Genomic DNA, 9137 nt, shown 5'->3' on the forward strand with positions numbered 1-9137 from the left:
GGGGGGGGCGACCTGCGCTTGGAGTGCCCGCAGCCTCTTTGCTACCCAGCTCATCGAACCTGCACTGCCGTGGTGAGACAATTCCGGCTACCCCAGCTTATAGGGGAAAGTAATCTTGTCTTACCTGCACACAAATCGCGACCCTATACGGGAACGGTGTCGGGCATATCCGTCCCCCTCCTTCCCTCACTTAAATAAGTAAATAAGGTGTGTAACTAAGGTGTACCCATATATGTTTAATGTGTTGTAATCACTCCTTTTGAACCTCCTGCCCCAAATTGCTTTGTTTTCCCCACAATAAACCTTGCTGTTGTTAGAAATATTAGTAAGCACTGAGCAAGTTATTCACTCGAAAGTCAGGGCATAAGTTCCTGTCTCCTCTGTGTGAGGCGATACCCGTGTGGATCTCTCAGCAAATCCTGATAAGTTAATACACTCCAATAAGGAGATATAATAGGTCACGGATTGTGACAGAGCCCCATTCAACTTGACCTTGGATGTTCCCAGGGATGGGGCATCTACCACCTCCCTGGGCAACCAGTTTCCTGCTTGGAAAAGAGCAATGGGTGAGTGTTGAGCCCAGTATGGAGGTGCATGTTCCTGCTCACTCCTCAAAGTGCCCCTTGGCTGCACAACTGAGGTGGGCCTGATCCATGCTCACAGCCAGTCCTGCTCTGCCTACCCCACAATGGACACTCTCAGTGTGGGCTTGTGTGGACCCTCAGAATGGACCACAGTGGCTCATACTTCTGATGAGCCCAGCAGAAATCCAGCAACATTGAGTGTGACCCATTGACTCTGAGCTATCCATGCGATGGTAAATGCCACTTCCCCTGGCAAATAGAAGTGTTTTTCACTAAAAAGCCAGTGTTTCCTGAACAGTGCCATTGTGTCCTCCTGCACTTGAGCATGTTGGCGAACACATTTTTTCAGTCATTACAGCAACAAAGCAGGAGTGCTGCACAGAAGTAAGCCAGAAGTGCAGCTGATGAGAAACAGCAGGGCCACCACATCCACTGCTGTGAACTCTCCTGGGGACATAAGCTTGGTAAGAGAAAGAGGAAAAGATGAACAGCACCATTTGACAAGTGGCTGTAACTAACATAGTAGGAAAAAGCCAGACCTGGTGTATAGGAGATGATCATATGGCAGAACAGAATTGCTCGTCTGTTAAGCATTACTAAATGCTTACTATACTAAGCATTGCCAATCTTCAGGAAATGTACCTAGGTGAAGCTGAAGATTTTTAAATCTAAAACTGATGGCATAAATCAAACCCTTCTCCGGCTCCTGCAATAAGAGAAGAAAAGGAAATTGCTTTTCAGCCCAGAAAGCATGCTCTTGGTAGCTGATAAACTAGCTGTGACTCCCCACAGAAGGCACAATGAATAGCAAGAGAGCAAATATCAGAACTATAATGAGCCTCCAAAGGGACACAGGGAGTGACAGCAGCTGCTGCTGGAGGAATTTGGGGCTGCAGGAGATCCCCTTGGGAGGGAGGACAGTGGGTGGGAGGGGGAACTGTACCTGGTAGGAAAAGGCCTATGGGGTACCCAAGGTGAAGCTGCTTAGCATCCAGAGGCTTTCCTGTGTCCTGTTTAGCCCAGAGTCAGAAAATATACCTGAGGAAATGTGAAAGCACCAATGCTTTTGCTCCATGCCAGACAAAAGATAAACTGAGGCCTTGCTGAGGTTGTGGATGAGGATGCAATAGTTGAGGGAGAGAGCAGACACCTTTTGGGTGCCATTTGTCTACCTCTCCTTATGTTTTTGCTAGCATTGAGATGAATTCACACCCCAGTGACTGTAAGTGATGCCTAACTCAGCTGTAGGTATGTACATTAATTGAGATTAATCCCATCCCTTGTGTCAGATTAAATCAACCCCACCTCCAAGTCTTGATTTTTGAGACAAGATGTTTTCAGTTCCTGATGGTTCTTGCTGCCAATGCTGATGGCCCCTGCAGTAATGCTGCCACCTCAACAGCCATGGAAGCTCTGACAGTGTGAGTTTCAGAGAGGCCTTTCAGGGGGTAATAAATGGTAAAAAATATTGGTAAAGAATCTTCCCTGCAAAAAGACCTACTTGGTTTGTATAAACACTTCACACACAGCAAGAGGGATTCTGGAACAAGACATAGCCTTGTAATCCAGTTCTAGTCCTAGATGTGTATAAACACAGAGTGGGTATCTGCTACAAAAATAGAAGTACTGGAGGAAGCCAATAAAGACAAGGGTGCGTAACAAAGGTGGCAAAATACCAAGCAGTAGGTTGTATATGTTACCCTGACCAAGATTCTTCACTGTCTGTTTTCTGAAGCACCCAAGTAAAAATGTTTCAGTTTGAGCCTTGTGAGAATTTTTCTAGTTCTTTTCTTTTCTTTTCTTTTCTTTTCTTTTCTTTTCTTTTCTTTTCTTTTCTTTTCTTTTCTTTTCTTTTCTTTTCTTTTCTTTTCTTTCTTTCTTTTCTTTTCTTTTCTTTTCTTTCTTTTCCTTTCCTTTCCTTTCCTTTCCTTTCCTTTCCTTTCCTTTCCTTTCCTTTCCTTTCCTTTCTTCTTTCTTTTTCTCCTCCATTTTTTCCCCCTCTCCTCTCTTTGTTGCTAGAATTTAACAAGCTTGCATTTGGAATAGTCTTGCATTTCCTCATGTCTGTGTCTCACCTCAGTGCCATTAAAAGTCATGACACGTAATAGAGAAACAGCTGTGCAGGAAACTTCAGGCATCTGTTTAACATTAATTGCATGTATTCCTAAAAAGTCATAGAATGTTTTTAACATTTCACTGCACATCTGGTGCGTCACTGCTTAGGGTTTTTTTTTTAATAGGTATTATCTGTGAGTCACTGAGAATTTTCAACCACAAGCTGGCCAGACATTGGGGAGATACACAGGCAAGTAAAATGGAAGAGACATTTCTAAATAGCACCTAAAAACCCACAACTCTGAACAAAACCGACAAAGTAACACTGACTGTTAGCTGTCTCTCAGCAGATACTGAGCTACAGGGAATCTAGATTTAAGGAAGGAGAGCACATTCTATTAAGAAACACTCTGTGATTTAGATGTATCTTCCATGTGAATCCTGTCCCAAACTATGACCTAGGACTTCTTTCTCAGCCAGAGGAGGAGAAGTTCTCCTGCAGCTACTCAGAAAATCACAACTTGTCCCCTTCTGCTCTACCCTTTCCCCACTCTTACCCCAACCTGCTTGCATTTAGCCATAAATTGCTTTTTTTTCTGCAGACTTGGCAAGTCTCCCATTAAAGAAAGTAATCTCTTGAAGGTCAGGTGAAAGGCATGTTCTTTAGCCTGACACAGCCCTGCAAAGCCTCCAGCTGCAGGAGGTCTTCTCATTGCTCTGCTTTGTGCTAGCCCAGGGAACCATGGAGCTGCAGCCTCCCCCTGCCACCGTGGGAGTCCCAGACTCTGGGGAAGGCACAGCAGCCTCCATGAGCTTCTGGCTACTGGCCTCCAAGAGCTTCTGAAAATTCTTCAATGTCTCTGAGAAACTTTTTCTAACTGAATGAATGCTGGATAAAGGATTTTTTGCACATTTTTCTTCATGTCCACTGACTTGGAGACAAGGACCTCAAAAAGTGTCTCTATGAATTACTCCTTTTTTATGTCAGAGATCTTTTTTCAAGAGCTTGTCTTGTATAGGATGTGTGATGGGGTGTTTCCCACCATCAGCTGTTTGAAATACTTGCTGAGTGGTGACAACCTGTAATTAAGTCAGTAACAAATGATGATTTTAGGTGTTTATTGATGCCTCATAAAAGGATTAGAAGGCATAGCTTTGGAAAAACACAGCATTGTCTATGTTACAGAGCAGGTGCATCCCACAGTGAGCTCAATTTGGAGAGTTTAGGCAAGTAGGTGTATGGGGTTGTGTTCCTGGGTTACCTTCAGCAGATGACAGGACACAGGGGATTTGGGGCAAGGGAAGGAAGGAAGGAAGCCATGGACACAACTCCCATCCCAACGTGCTGCAGCAGGCAACCACGCCCACAAACAAGTGTCTTTGGAGAAGTTTCTCAGTCCCAGGCTTTGGAGGTAGATTGAAGCTTAAGGACTAAGGGTGTGTTCCTGTTGTCTACTAAGAAGGGTTACAATCATCTCCCTTTGAAAGAATTTCTCTGAAACGAACCTGTCACAGAATTGTAGAATCATTTTGGTTGGAAAAGACAACATCACCAAGTCCAGCCATTAATCCAGCACTGCCAAGTCCACCACTAAACCATGTTCCTAAGCACCACATGTACAGGTCTTTTAAATACCTCCAGAGGTGGTGACTCCACCATTTCCCCGGGCAGGCTGTTCCAGTGCCTGACAAAGTTTCCAGTGAATAATTTTTTCGTAATGTCCAATATAAATGTCCCCTGGCACATTTCATAGCTTCCCCCAGCTCTGGGGAAAGTCCCCGTTTTGGGATAAACATCACAACTGGTTCCTGTGTTTATAATGGGGTGAAGAGCCATGAGTTCCATGGTCCTTCTTGGGGGGGCTTCTAGTTTGGAGTCAGTGACCTGGCTGCCCCAGCAGTTGTGAGCTCAGTGTAGTCCCCTTTCAGACCACTCCACTCACCAATAAACAGTGGCAGTAATTTTACTTTTTCCTTGAAAAAACACTTTGAATTTTTCAAATGGGGAAGATCTGTGACATCTAAAAGTGAGTGGGAAGATGTGAAGTGGGTGTGCTCCAGAGATGCAGGGAGCCAATGTCCATTTCGTGTTCACCCCTCTTTGCATTGCTAGCCCAAGGAGTACCTTCCAGTCTTTACTTTTCCTGTCCTTAAATACCTCTGCAGTTGTATGCTAAACTAGTTTTAGGAACCCACAGCCTAGAGAAGAGGAGTTCCAAGCCACTGGATATCAAGGAGGGGGGCAATAAGAGGGAAATGAAACAGCAGTGCAGTGTATACATAGTGTGAGAGAGGAAGGCAAGGCTCCTCTGAGCCTCTGCTTGGGGACCCAGTGGGTCTGGTGCCAGCACTGGCAACTGTTTGAGCTGTGTGTTTTGTCTTGATGTTTTTACAGATATGGCTGAAATTTAATTCCTGGCAGAGAGCAAGTACATTATTTGTGGATAGAGTTGAAGGGAGACAACATAGAACCTGCAGAGCATTATTAAAAAATAATTTTAGTGGACAGCTGCATTCACAGACTGCAGAAGGGAAAGAAGAACCTTATGGGACTCACGACAGTGTTCAACCACAGCCCAAGCACAGAGGTAAGGGCAACTCTTTGCACCACATCCCATCTCAGTTGTCCCTCTCTGCCTTTATCCACCTCACGCTGCTGGAATTGGACATGAAGACAAGCCCTGCTTATGCTTCTCTCATGGCACAGGGAGCATTACATGGCTGCTGCTGCTGGTAGCTGTGTACACCTGCTGAGCTGTGCTAGTACAGAAGCAAAGATTCTTTAATGCGATAAGGAACTAGATAGGCTAGAATTAAACCCAATCAGCCATGATAAATCTCTCTGGACACAGGCAGAAAATACTTGTTGTGGGCAGAAGGGCAAGCCCAGCCCTGGAGCTAAGACACAGGGGAGGACCCAAGCTCTCCTCCGCTGCCAGGCTGGAGTGGGATGATGCAGAGCCAGGCTATGGCACTTTGTGGGGAGCAAACTTCCGTGCTTTACTAAAACACAAGAATTTTCCTCCCTAGCCAGTGCCCTGAGGGCACAACCTCATGCTGAGGCTGGTAAACAGGCACTGGGGAGGCTGGATGACTGCCCTGCTTGCAGAGCCTCCCCGCTGCCCTTGGGGCAGTCCCAGCACATGGCAGCACTTCCTCACCCTGGGTGGGAGTGCCAGCAGGGCAGCCTGACCTGCCCTGGCTCGACCAGGGTCAGCATCACTGTCCAAGACCTTTTCCTCACTTAGAGAGAGGTGATGGATTCCGCCCCTAAATCAGCAAAGGAAACAGATCTTGCTGGGGCAATTACAACCAGGAGCAGGTTGAGGGCAGGAGAGGCACTGACAAAACCACCCAACGTGGCTCTTGGTTTTTACCCTCTTGCCGCTGTGCCTCCCCTCAGGCAGCTTCCTCCCAGCACGACTTTACCCCGCGCTCCCTCACTGCTGGCTGACGGCAACGCGCTGCAGGCGCTGCAAGCCGGTCTGACGCTGCCTCAGCTCCCAGGGACAGCCAGGGACAAGCAGGGACAGGACGCTGGGAGGGACAACCCACGTCACCAGCCTCCCGGCCACCGCCCATGTGTGTGGGTGCACAGGGCTCCTGCTGACCCGCCACACGCGGTCCTTTATCGTCCGGGGCTGCGGGTCTTGGTGCAGCGATTGCTCTGGCAGCGCAGGACAGCCACGGCAGTGTTGCCAGGAGGGAAGCACGGCTCTCAGCACCCCGAATCCTGCGGGCCACTTTGGTGCAAAGCCAGCGCACTGGTGAAGCCAGGGTGGGTGGGTTGCCGAGGGGCCCGGTGGGCAGGCGGACACCGCGCTGTCGCAAGAGAGGGAGCGAGCCGCACGCAGCACGTAGAACAAGATCTGTTCAATTCCATCAGTCAGCACTCTCTTCCAGAAGATGACCTATTGAACATTTCCAGGAATAGCTGTGCCAAGCCTGTCAACTGTTTCTTGGAAATACACTCAAGAAAAATGGCTTCCTTCCAGTAGGGATCTGCAGAAAGCCTGGACTGGATCAAGACTGCAGCCAGATGCTGAGATGGATGATGCTGCTGCAGTGGCTCTTTTAGGAGCAGGGATTGAGGGAGGCTGGGCCTGGGGGCTGCCTTTTCTTCCCCTTCTCCTCCTCCTTACACATCAGATTGGAAGGAAGGGGTGGAAAGGGGTGGTTTTTTGTGTGTGAGTGGATCGACTCAGCTCACTGGTATGCTTATCCTTACTTGCAGTTTCCATCAGATAGGAAAACCTAAAGTACTTGCACATGACTGGGCTACTAGCCCTGCACAAAACCTACCTTGGCTATTCCACAGGCAATCTCCAGAATCAGCTGCCAACACTGGCACAGACCCCCACAATCACAGCATGGTGTTCTTGGTATTCCTTATGGCTATATTACTGGAGTTAAACACAATACCCTGAAGTTATTGTTGTGGTACTGAGGTTTCACTCCCTGCACCAACAGTTGCGTGGGTGGTAGGGTGATGAGCAGGAAACGTGACCTGGGAAGGCCCTGTTGCAGTGGCCCTGTGCCAGCTGGAGGGTCCCACAGGTCCCAGTTGACAGGCAGTGATATGGGTTGCAAGTCACAGGTGACTGGGATACCTGCTGGGGCCAGTCCTGACAGCACATGCTGTGACCTGCACCCCTGCCATTGCCAAACCTGCCCTTCTTTTGCCAGATGGAACCAGAAAGGAACAAAACAGGGTCACACACTGACCAGAGTTGAAATTTAAGGTAATCATCTTGTATTTATACATTGCAAGGTGGTACCAGTGCAGCAGATGGCTTTTGCAAAGGTGGGGTCCAAGTTCCTTTCCACCATTGCCCTCTGACATGTGTCTGGGTGAACAAAACCCCATGGAAATTAACGTTCCCCCACTGCTGGGCAAAACAGGATAGACATTGCTCTGCCATGTGAGGGGGGTTGTAGAAGTACCTTTTGGAGTTGCTCTGGATCAACTCCAGATCTGGATTTAAGTTGGGTCCTTCCTGGTGGGTTACAAATAAACCAAAGTAATGAGATCTGGCATGGCTTGGCAGACTGTTAATAGGATATAGAGCCTTTCATTTCTGGATCATTAATTCAAACCAGTTCAGATCAGTAGTGGCCACATTTTGTTGCAGTCTAATAGCTGTATTAATAACCTCCCTGAGCAGAATCAGGGAGTCCATCACCACGATTTATATTAATTATCATAACTTTTGTTGGCTGTCTCGGCAAAGAAACCCAGGACTGATTATACTTTGAAGTGGGGGCTCCCTGGAGAAGTGGGGACTGGTGGTAGCTCCTCCTGCAGAAGCCAAGTGCAGCCTTAGGTGCGGTTCTCTAGGCGCTGTTCACAATGCAAAGCTCCTTGGCATGGAGAGAGGCCACCTGAACAGTAGGCATTTCTGCAGCTATTAAAAATTGGGCTAGAGAAGTAGCCTCCAGCTTGTGAAGTCCCCACAGCCCTGCTTGACCATTGGAAGTGTAGGATCATTCTATATTTGCTTGCTTGCTTATATTCTTTCCAAAGCATCTGCTACTGGTGACTAGCTGAGTCAGGACACCAGGCTGGCTGGGACTGTGTTTGACCTAACAGGGATCTATGCACATTTTACTCCTAAATTCACACATGCTCTTGTATATGCTGGTGCACATCCAGCATTTGTCTGCATTATTGCTATGGCCCCTTAATTAAAAAACACTTTGAATTATTTATAATTCCTTTGTGAGGAATTATAAATATTTTTTTTCTTCCTTTTTTTCCTGCTTTTTTTTTCTTTCTTTTTTTTCTCTTTCTATGTCAAATCCAGTTAGCTGGCCACCATCTCATTTCAAAAATTAACTAAAATAAGCTTTCTGTTTTCCTGGGAGGAATATTTTCATGTTTCTTTCTGGGTGTGGTCAGAATTTTTGGCAGCACTTAGTTGAACCAAAGCATGTATCTGACTAATGCAGCAAACAGGCTAGTATACCAGGCCATTTTCAGAGATTATTAATTTCATACTATCAGATCACATCATTTATAATTTGTTGTATTGATTCCAAAGAGCCCTGGAGCTTGATGCAAAGTCCACTTTAAATATAGATCCTTTCAACACAACGCAGAAGAGACTGGCAGGGGAGGAAGGAATGCTATGACACTCATGTATTAGATGGAAGCGGTGGAAAAGGCTACCACTTGAGTGTCAGGAGCCCATAAAGGAATTTACCTGAAAGGACAGCTTCTCAACAGTGGGTTGTCTGCAGCAATTTCTCACAGCTGACAGTTTTCACTTCATTGCACCACTAGCTATGTCACTCCAACTCTGGCTTTTTAAAAATATTATTTATTAAATTTATTGTTCTTTTAAAGGAGGGGCTGAGGTCTTTACTAAAAGAATGAACAGAACTGTCAGGATCTCCTGGCTGACCTGCAAGTGTCCTTTTGGGCAACTCTAACACACCCATCACTGTGTCTGTTAGCAAGGTTTGCATTCAGAACTTGTTCTTCTAGTTTTCCTGCTG

Source organism: Chaetura pelagica, unplaced genomic scaffold (genome assembly GCF_000747805.2).
Source record: "Chaetura pelagica isolate M959 unplaced genomic scaffold, ChaPel_1.0 scaffold50, whole genome shotgun sequence".
Classification (NCBI taxonomy): domain Eukaryota; kingdom Metazoa; phylum Chordata; class Aves; order Apodiformes; family Apodidae; genus Chaetura; species Chaetura pelagica.